Source organism: Canis lupus, chromosome 23, assembly GCF_048164855.1.
Source record: "Canis lupus baileyi chromosome 23, mCanLup2.hap1, whole genome shotgun sequence".
Taxonomy (NCBI): domain Eukaryota; kingdom Metazoa; phylum Chordata; class Mammalia; order Carnivora; family Canidae; genus Canis; species Canis lupus.
The window spans coordinates 35,686,959-35,696,308 of record NC_132860.1 but is presented as its reverse complement, the minus strand read 5'-3'; the positions used below and the strand labels follow the sequence as shown (position 1 = coordinate 35,696,308).

The window sequence follows — 9,350 nt, the reverse complement described above, 5'->3', positions numbered from 1 at the left end:
GCATATACTTTATATTACATACTTTCACATTCCTCTTTCTAGACTGTTGTTCTTATCTTTGAAATGCACAAAGTGACAGGCAGACATGCTTTCATTTTCAAATTTTCTTTTCTTTTTTTTTTAAAGATTTTTCATTTTCAAATTTTCAAATTTCTTTCCTACCTATTTGTTCTGTTAAAGGTATAAGAAAAGAACAAACTATATTCCCCAAAAGGACTCTCAAATTTAGACTTTATTTTACTAGTTGATGAAGAACAATCATTTGTGAATAGTTTTAGGATCATGTTTATATTTCTGCTGTAAGTCAAAAATATTTGTTTAAAGTCTTCAAAGCTTAACTGTTGATTTATTCAGGTTTAAACATGTTCTTTTCCAAAACAACAGTCCTGCTTTCTCCAAAAATGTTACAGTCTTTCAAGAAGCTACATTTAATAAAGACTCTACCACAGTTTCTCAATTACATGTGAATGGCTCACTTGTTTAAGAGAGAGAGAGAGTGAGCGGAGTGAAGGGGGCACAGAGAGATTCCTAAACTGGCTCCACGCCCCAGCATGAGGCTCAATCTCACTACCCTGAGATACAACCTGAATGGCAATCAAGAATCAGATGCTTAACCAACTGAGCCACCCAGGCACCCCAGTGAATGGCTCACTTTTTAAACTTCAGGTGAGGGATGCCAGGGTGGCTCAGTGGTTAAGCGGCTGTCTTTGGCTCAGGGCGTGATCTCTGGGTCCTCGGATTGAGTCCCATATCAGGCTCCCCACAGGGAAGCCTCAAGATGAAGGAGAAAGTCACAACAAAAAGAGAGGGACTGGGGAAGGAATGGGGTTTGGTATAGCTCCTGACAAGGAAGATCCAGAACAGAGTCCCTGCATGCTCACCCTTAACATTTATTTGAGTAACAAAATATTTACTGAGCACCTACAGTGTGTATATATATTGGCTGTATAGGACCCTGGCCATACCCTCCCAGCACATAGAAGTAGACAGAAAAGTTAATAGGTAATTTCAAATTTCCTCTTCCTACACAAAATGCATGCAAAGTATAATAAAGGGTCGGTGCCTGGTTGGACACCATTGATTTGACTCTTTTTTTAAGGTCACATATTTTGAGCTTTCACTATTTGCCTGGCAATGTGCTAAATAGTTTTAGAGTCTTCATCTAAGACTCTGTTTCCTTGTCTGTAAAACAGAGGCAATAAAGCCCACTACCTTTGGGGTTCTAGTAAAGCAGATGATAGTAATAGCTACATTCTGTTGAGAGTGAACCCTGTTCCACGCATCCTGGTAAGTGTGGTAATTATTTTATTCAACCCTTGCCAAACCCATGAGGTGGGCACTTTTTTAAATTTATTTTTTATTTTTTATCTTTTTTGATGGGTGCTGTTTTTTGACCACATTTCATAGGGAAGCACATTGAGGCTCAGGCTGGTTAAGTAAAGTGCCCAAGTTCACACACAAAAAAATAAGTGGCAAGAGTTTGGATTCTAATATACATTGGTCAGAGGTTAAGCTATGTGCTCAATTACTGATCCATGGTATGTTCATATAGTAAAAGTATAAGGAGATTCTAATGCACAATTTGGCAATGGCTGCTTTCTGTTGGTGGTCTCTAATTTATTCTGAAACACTAATGATAGTTTCAAAAATTGAAATCTAAAATGTTCTCTGTAAAACCCCATTAGACAGACTTATTTTTGACCAAACAAATAGAAAAACAAGGCCATCCCTTGGGGGCCTGGAAGCTAAAGTGAATACATTTCCACTGCAAGCTCTGTTTCTGCCTTAATTAATTTTTTCCTGGTTAAAAATAGGTGTTTGGTGACCTTTAGGAGGAACCTTGAAGGGGGAAAATGCTCCTAAGGACATAGACTGAACTGAAAGTGAGAAGGTGGAGAGTGGGAAAGGAATTAATATTTATTAAACTCTTCCATAGGCTAGCCATCTTAAGTATGTTATTCACTTATTTTGGTCAACAAGATTTATTGACAATCTACTGTGTGCTTGGAACTGTGCTGATGACAATCTATCAAATTCTCACCACAACACTGCAAAATGAGGATACAGAACTTCGAAGAAGTTAAGTAATTTGCCCAAGGTCACATGATCAGTTGTTGACAGAATCTAGTTTCAAAGTCTGGTCAGGGTACTTACAGTCTGTGCTTTTTTAAAAAAAAAAAAGAGAGAGAGAGAACCGAGCGGGGGGAGAGGCAGAAGGAGAGGGACAAACATGACTAAGGTCTCCGTCCCAGGACCCTGAGGTCACGACCTGAGCTGAAAGCAAGAGTCAGACATTTAGCTAGCTGAGCCACTCAGGCACCCCAGTCTGGGCTATTTTCATTATACCTTTCTACTTTCCCCAGGTGATGCTGGGAAAGGATTCTCTGAGATTTTAAGTTGACAAGCCCAAGTTTAAATCCCAAATGATGGACGCATCCCTTGTTCTCCATTGGTTGACTCATACTTCCAGATAAGGTGGAAAGTCAGGGGAGACCAACAGAAGATTTCTGTAAGAAATCTTTCTTATAGATTCAGGAAACGAAGTGTTGGTTTAAGCACTATTTTGTAAAGTTTTCAATAACTTCGAGTTTGGCTTTCAAGAAATAAATGCCTTTTAGGCATTGCTGATTGTTATGGAAAGTCTCTAAATACCAGAGTTCCCCTGAGGCTGGAAGTTTTGCCCTGAGTGCAGTGTTTGCACATCTCAGAGGCAGGTCACTACAGTTGGTGGGGACACAGGCTTCTTCACTGACATGTGACAATCCTCCAGGCACAAAGGCTGGGGGCAACTCCTGCTCTGAGCAGTCTAAATGGAGCTAGAAACAAGAGGCACTGAGTAAAATGTTTCACAGGATAAACCACAGGGTTAGTCTTTCACTTGCCCCTGTCAGCTATGTAGACAAGCACATGTTTTTAGAATGTTTTGAATTATCCTCTTACGCACTGGAAAACAAACATCAAAAAACCCAGCTTGCTCTTTAATTCTGTGGTTGCAGTGTTGACCATCACCATCTCATTTTTTCCTTCTTAAATTGCTTGGCATGAAGAACACACAAATCAAAATAGTCTACCTTTCAGAAAAGAATTTACATCTCCATAATATCTGGTTGCTTAAAGAAAATGATTTACATCAATAAACTTTTATTGAGTTCTTAACATGCGCATTTTGTGATAGTGGCTGATGTTAAAGCAATGAATGGCTCTTGCTTTCAGGAAGTCTCCCAGTCTAGTGGGAAAGAGCATAGATATGCAGGGTAATACTCAGAATCCAATGTAGGGGGCACCTGGGTGGCTCAGTGGTTGAGTGTCTGCCTTTGGCTCAGGCTGTGATCTCAGAGTCCTGGGATCGAGTCCTGCATCAGGCTCCTTGTGAAGAGCCTGCTTCTCCCTTCGCCAGTGTCTCTGCCTCTCCCTGTGTGTCTCTTATGAATAAATAAATAAATAAATAAATAAATAAATACATACATACATACATCTTAAAGAATCCAATGGGGGTATTTTTCACATATGAGGTATTCTCAAGGAAGGCTGCAGGTTGCTAGTGCCAAGTAAATCTATGCTTATATCCCTACTTCCTTCCTAGTGACACAGGCTTCAATCAGATATTCTCATCAATCATCAGTTTACCCCTCCACAAGAGATAAACAATGCCATCTCATAGGACTGTTTTGAGATATAACACAGTACCAGACTCCTACACTCTCTTATTCTCTCTCATAAATAAATAGATAGATAAATAAATCTAAATAAGTAGATAAATCTAAAAAAGCCAAACCAAGCAAAAACATCTTTGTTTGACATCAAAGATAAAAGTTGAAGGAGACAAGATCTGTGCAATAAAGATTGGACATTAAAAGTATTTAGGCAAGGTGCACCTGGCTGGCTCAGGCAGTTGAGCATGCCACTCTTGATCTCAGGGTCCAAAATTGAGCTCCACCTTGAAAGTAAAGATTACTTAAAAAAATAAAATCTTAAAACAATGTTCCCTAAAAAACAAAAGTATTTAGGCAGGAAAAGTTGACTCATAATCAGAACTGTGTTTTGAGAAACTCTACACAGTGTGGAAGATGGATTAGAAGTAGCAAGATTGAAAACAAAAGTAGCAGGGATCCCTGGGTGGCTCAGCGGTTTAGCGCCGGCCTTTGGCCCAGGGCGCGATCCTGGAGTCCCGAGATCGAGATCGAGTCCCACGTCGGGCTCCCGGCATGGAGCCTGTTTCTCCCTCCTCCTGTGTCTCTGCCTCTCTCTCTCTATCAAATAAATAAATCTTTAAAAAAAGAAAACAAAAGTAGTGAGACTGGAGAGTAGGGTATAAATTAAAAAGTTGTTGCAATAATCTAAGCAAAATAAAATAATATACTGAACTAAGGCATTTCCAGGAAGAATGGAGATGATGAAACCAATTTGAGAAGGCTTTTGGAAGCGGAATGACCCAGTAAATGTCCAATATAAAAGAAAGAAGTAATTTAGGGGGATGAATGGATTAAAAAGAAAGGAAGTTAGTGGTAAGTAAAGAATTTGGCCTCTAGGGGCACCTGGGTGGCTCAGCGGTTGAGCGTCTACCTTTGACTCAGGTGGTGATCCCAGATTTGAGCCCTGCATCAAGCTCCCTGTGGGGATTCTGCTTCTCTCTCTGCCTTGTCTCTGCCACTCTCAATGCATCTCTCAGGAATAAATAACATCTAAAAAATAAATAAATAAAATAATTTGGCCTCAAATATTCCTAAACACTAAGGGTTTTGTTAAGTGTGTGTGTATATATGTATATATGAAAATCAAAGAAATGGGGGTGCCTGGCTGGCTCAGTGAGTAGAGCATGTGACTTGATCGATCTCAGGATTGCAGGTTCGAGCCCCCACTGAGTGCAGAGATTGTTAAAAATAAAATTTTAAAGAATACACACACACTGCATTTATTCAATTTTACAGTAACCTCTATTAGAGAAAACATTATAATCCATTTAATATTAAAAAACCCAAATTAGAAAAGTTAAGTAACATGCAAAATTTTTTTAAAGAACTGCCAGATTGTCCTGATTCACATCAGAATGTGAAGTCAGACATATCTGACTATAAAACAAATACTCTTTATGCTATTTCAAGTCACCTATGCTTAAAGGAAAGATTTAGGGAGAGAAAATGATCTTACATCATGCAGGGAAGCAAACTGCCCACAACACTTGCAAAGCACCAGGAAGTATTCCCTGAGCTACTGTATCATCAGTTGAGTTTAAATCTGACAATTCTCAGAGGAGCCCATTATAATTCACAGCTGTCTCCACTCAGGATTGACCAGGGTCACCCTCTTTACAGAAAAAAACCCTCGTCCCTTTCCCCCTGTCATTTCTCTGCAACTCATTTGGGAAAACCTGTCAGATTGTATTATGTCTTTTCACACTGCAAATATAGTCACATTCAAATGTTGCACAAAAATGCCTCACCAAGAAGATAATATGTTCATTAAATATATTGACCGTTAAATTGGATGGGGATTGTGAACACATAATTAACATAACTACTTTGGAAGAGTAATGGGCTGTTGGGGGGTGGGGGAAGCCTGATTATTTGGAACTGGATGTTATGTAGTATGTGTAAAAGTAGACTCTGTATTACTGCCTGTCTTGAAGAAATCATAGATTTATATTTTACTCTTAAAAGTAATCAACTTGCTAGCTTCCTCCCATGTGTATTATTATTTGATTCTGCTCTTTTTATTGAAAAAAATGCCTTCAGCCTTGTAACCAGCTAGTGTTTGCTGAGCCTAGCAAGGGAACTGATTGCATGGCTATTTAGTTTTTTGTTCCCAAAGCTAATTATACACTTTATATACTAAGTCCTTAATGAAGACGGTCTTTTAAAAAAGATAAACACTAAGTCAAAACAAAAAATATGAACAAAGATACCTAGCAAATGAACATTAACTTCCCGGGTATTGAATTACAAAAGTAAAGATTAAAAAAAAATGACATAGTAATGCCTCAGAAAAATAACACTCAAGTACAAATTTTAAGTTTCCCAAATTTGGATCAAGATAAAGAGGGAATTTTATAGGAGGTCAGGCTAAAAAAAAATAAGGAAAAGAAGATAAGAAACCCAAAAAGAGATGATCATCTTTGCAAACACCTGAGGGAATAAGCTGCCTGTGGAGAGAGAGGTCAGCCTTGTTCTGACAGAGGAATCAGACAGGAAACTAGAGGTCGGGTTCTGCCAGGAAAGAGACTTACTAAGAGAGTTGTTCCTCCCTCTGGGCTTCCCCAGGGAGGGGAATGAGGGTTGATTATTCATGTTTCCTAGAGGCCTGTATAGTACCTGAGAAAGAGCAGGGTTCATGGAGTGAAATGAACAAATGGAACGGGCTCTGTGAAAGGTAGTGAGTTCTCCATCACTGGAGGTAGGTAAGAATTTGGAGTGAATCCGAGAAAACATGGGGTTAGCGTATGCAGTTGATTATATTTATGGTCCCTTCTAATTGTGATTCTTGTGTTCTAAGTTTCCCAAGAAGTTTGCATATCATTAGTATAATATGATCAGCCTGTTCTCTGCCATGCTTAAAAATATATTTCCAGTCTACCCATTTCTGTCCATTTCTGTTGCCACTCTTAGCTGAGGCACCAGCTTTTGGTATCTGAACTACTGTACTAGACTCCTGAAATGGTTCCTTAGCTTCACTCCTGCAGTCAATGTAGTCTTTATTATTGCACTTTTGAGTAGATAGCCCTCCTGTTTAAAACTCCTAAATGGAAAAAAATTAAAAAATAGAAAGTAGAAAAGAGGAAGTAGATTATATGTTGTTTATAGATGATATAACTGCTTACCCAGGGAAAAACAAGACAATCAACTGAGTAACTATTATAGACAAGAGAATTTAGGTTGGTGATCGGATTATAAAATTAACCCACAGAAAAATTAATGTGCAAACTTCAAGCAAACAAATAATGACCAGTTTGAAAATACAATGGAGTAAATATTTTCATTTGCAATATCAACAAAAAAGACAAATGTCTAGGGAAAACTCGTTAAGAAATGCACAAGGGCTATATTAAAATGCTAAGGAACACAAAAGAGAGAGGAGGTATTTTATAATTTCAGAGTGAAGAAAAGCAATAAATAAGTTACCATTATTCATACACTATATGGTTATATACATAGAAAATCCAAAATAGGGATCCCTGGGTGGCGCAGCGGTTTGGCACCTGCCTTTGGCCCAGGGCGCGATCCTGGAGACCCGGGATCGAATCCCACGTCAGGCTCCCGGTGCATGGAGCCTGCTTCTCCCTCTGCCTGTGTCTCTGCCTCTCTCTCTCTCTCTCTCTCTCTCTCTCTGTGACTATCATAAATAAATTTAAAAAAAATGTAATTTTTTTCAGTGAGGACTTGTCTGGCCACTTTTATCTAAAATTGCAACCCTATACTTAACTACTTTTCTTAGTTTGTTAAAATATTCTCCCTGGGGTGCCTACCATGCTCAGAGCATGTGACTCTTGATTTTGGGGTTGTGATTTTAAGCCCCATGTTGGGTGTAGAGATTAGTTAAGAAATTAAATCTTGGGATCCCTGGGTGGCTCAGCGGTTTAGTGCCTGCCTTTGGCCTGGGGCATAATCCTGGAGTCCTGGGATCCAGTCCCGCATTGGGCTCGTTGCATGGAGCCTTCTTCTCCCTCTGCCTCTCTCTCTGTGTCTCTCATGAATAAATAAGTAAAATCTTTAAGGGGTTCTTGGGTGGTTTAGTCAGTTAAGCATCTGACTCTTGGTTTCAGCTCAGGACACGACCTCCGGGTTGTGAGATCAAGCCCTGGTTCAGGCTCCCTGCTGGGTATGGAATCTGCTCAAGATTCTCTCTTCCTCTCCCTTTGTCTCTCCCTGGGCACACGTGCACTCTCTTTCTCTCTGTCTCAAATTAAGTAAATAAGTTTTTTTTTTTTAATATGGCTTTAGAGTATATTACCTTGCCCACGATATTGCCATATATTTTTTAAGACTTTATTTATTCATGAGAGAGAGAGAGAGGCAGAGACACAGGCAGAGGGAGAAGCAGGCTCCATGCAGGGAACCTGACATGGGACTCGATTCCGAGTCTCCAGGATCACGCCCTGGGCTGAAGGCGGCGCTAAACCGCTGAGCCACTCGGGCTGCCCAAAATTAAATAAGTCTTAAAAAAAGAAAAACATCTTAAAATAAAAATATTCTCCCTAGCACTATCTAAAACTGCTATTTTTACTTATTTATTTTGTTTACTGCCTGCCTTCCCCATATAATGTAATTTTCAAAACTTATTTTCTGTACAGGCAAAACTAATGTAACTTTGTGGGTTAACAACACTTTAAAAAAAAAAAAAGCTACTTTCAATGCTATTGCTACATGTCTAGATCCTGGAACAGAGTCCAGTATACATTAGATATTTAAACAGTGTTTGCTGAATATTTAATGAACTGAACTTAAAGTAAAAGCCATAGTCCTAGCTTATAGCTTATAAAACACTGCTTAATTTGTCATCTGCCAGTTTCTCCACTCTTATTTCATACTTCTTTAATTTCTCTACATATACCAATCCCTGCCCCACTCAGAGACTTTTGAATTTACTGTTCCTCTGCTGAGAAAAAATTTCTGTTTAGTTCTTTCAGAGTACTCATCTATTACAATCTACTTATAAATTTATTTGATGATCAATTTTTTGTTGTTTTCTACCGTTGGTAGAATGTAAGCTTCATGAGGGTAGGGGTCCAGTCTGTTCCTTTTTCATGGATATATCCCCCAGATCTAGCACCGACTTGGCACGTAGTTGGTGGTCAATAAATGTCTATTGGGTAAATGAATAAACAAATAAGTAAATACATGACGAAAATAACTTTCTCAGTGTTTAAAGCACGGTTCAAATAGACACACAGAGGCTGGGCCATCAGTATTCAGAGGACAAAGGACATTTGTCTGGATGCCGCAAGAGCCGAAGAAGGACATACTCAGCATTCCTTTAGAGTCAACTTCCTTCGATGATCCTTTTTTCCTCTGAATAGTCTGACCAGTTAATGAAGGATAAAGAGCAAATGTAAAAATAGTCCACCTGTACCAAAAGGGCTCCTTTTGATGTACCAATCAGAGATGTTTTGAAATGCTTGGTTATGGACAATTAAGGGATGAGTGGCCTTTGAGACTCAGTAGTTTGTGCTTGAAACAATGATGGCTGTGTGGGAAGAGGAGTGGGAGGGCAGCTTCCTGGGGGAGGGGGAAGCAAAGTACACTGTGTGTCCAACCCACTTCTCCATTTATATTATTATTATTATATGTTTGAGATCAGGTTTTACAGCAAATTAAGATCAGACTTAAAGGGAAAAAGAAACCACAAAGGAAAATGCA

General features: G+C 39.1%; 1 long non-coding RNA gene across 2 annotated transcripts in view; it reads right to left on the bottom strand.

The window, feature by feature from the left end:
- Positions 1 to 2,174: 2,174 nt before the first annotated feature.
- The window catches only part of LOC140615084 (uncharacterized), a 30,744-nt gene continuing 23,568 nt past the window's right edge, over positions 2,175 to 9,350 (bottom strand). Inside the window, exons 4-6 of one of the 2 annotated variants that reach the window (XR_012015759.1) lie at positions 8,685 to 8,796; positions 4,564 to 4,682; positions 2,175 to 4,267 (exon numbers count right to left, since the gene is read on the bottom strand). This is a non-coding gene — a long non-coding RNA (uncharacterized lncRNA). The remainder of the gene's footprint in view (positions 4,268 to 4,563; positions 4,683 to 8,684; positions 8,797 to 9,350) is intronic. The other variant, XR_012015758.1, reaches the window with a different exon arrangement.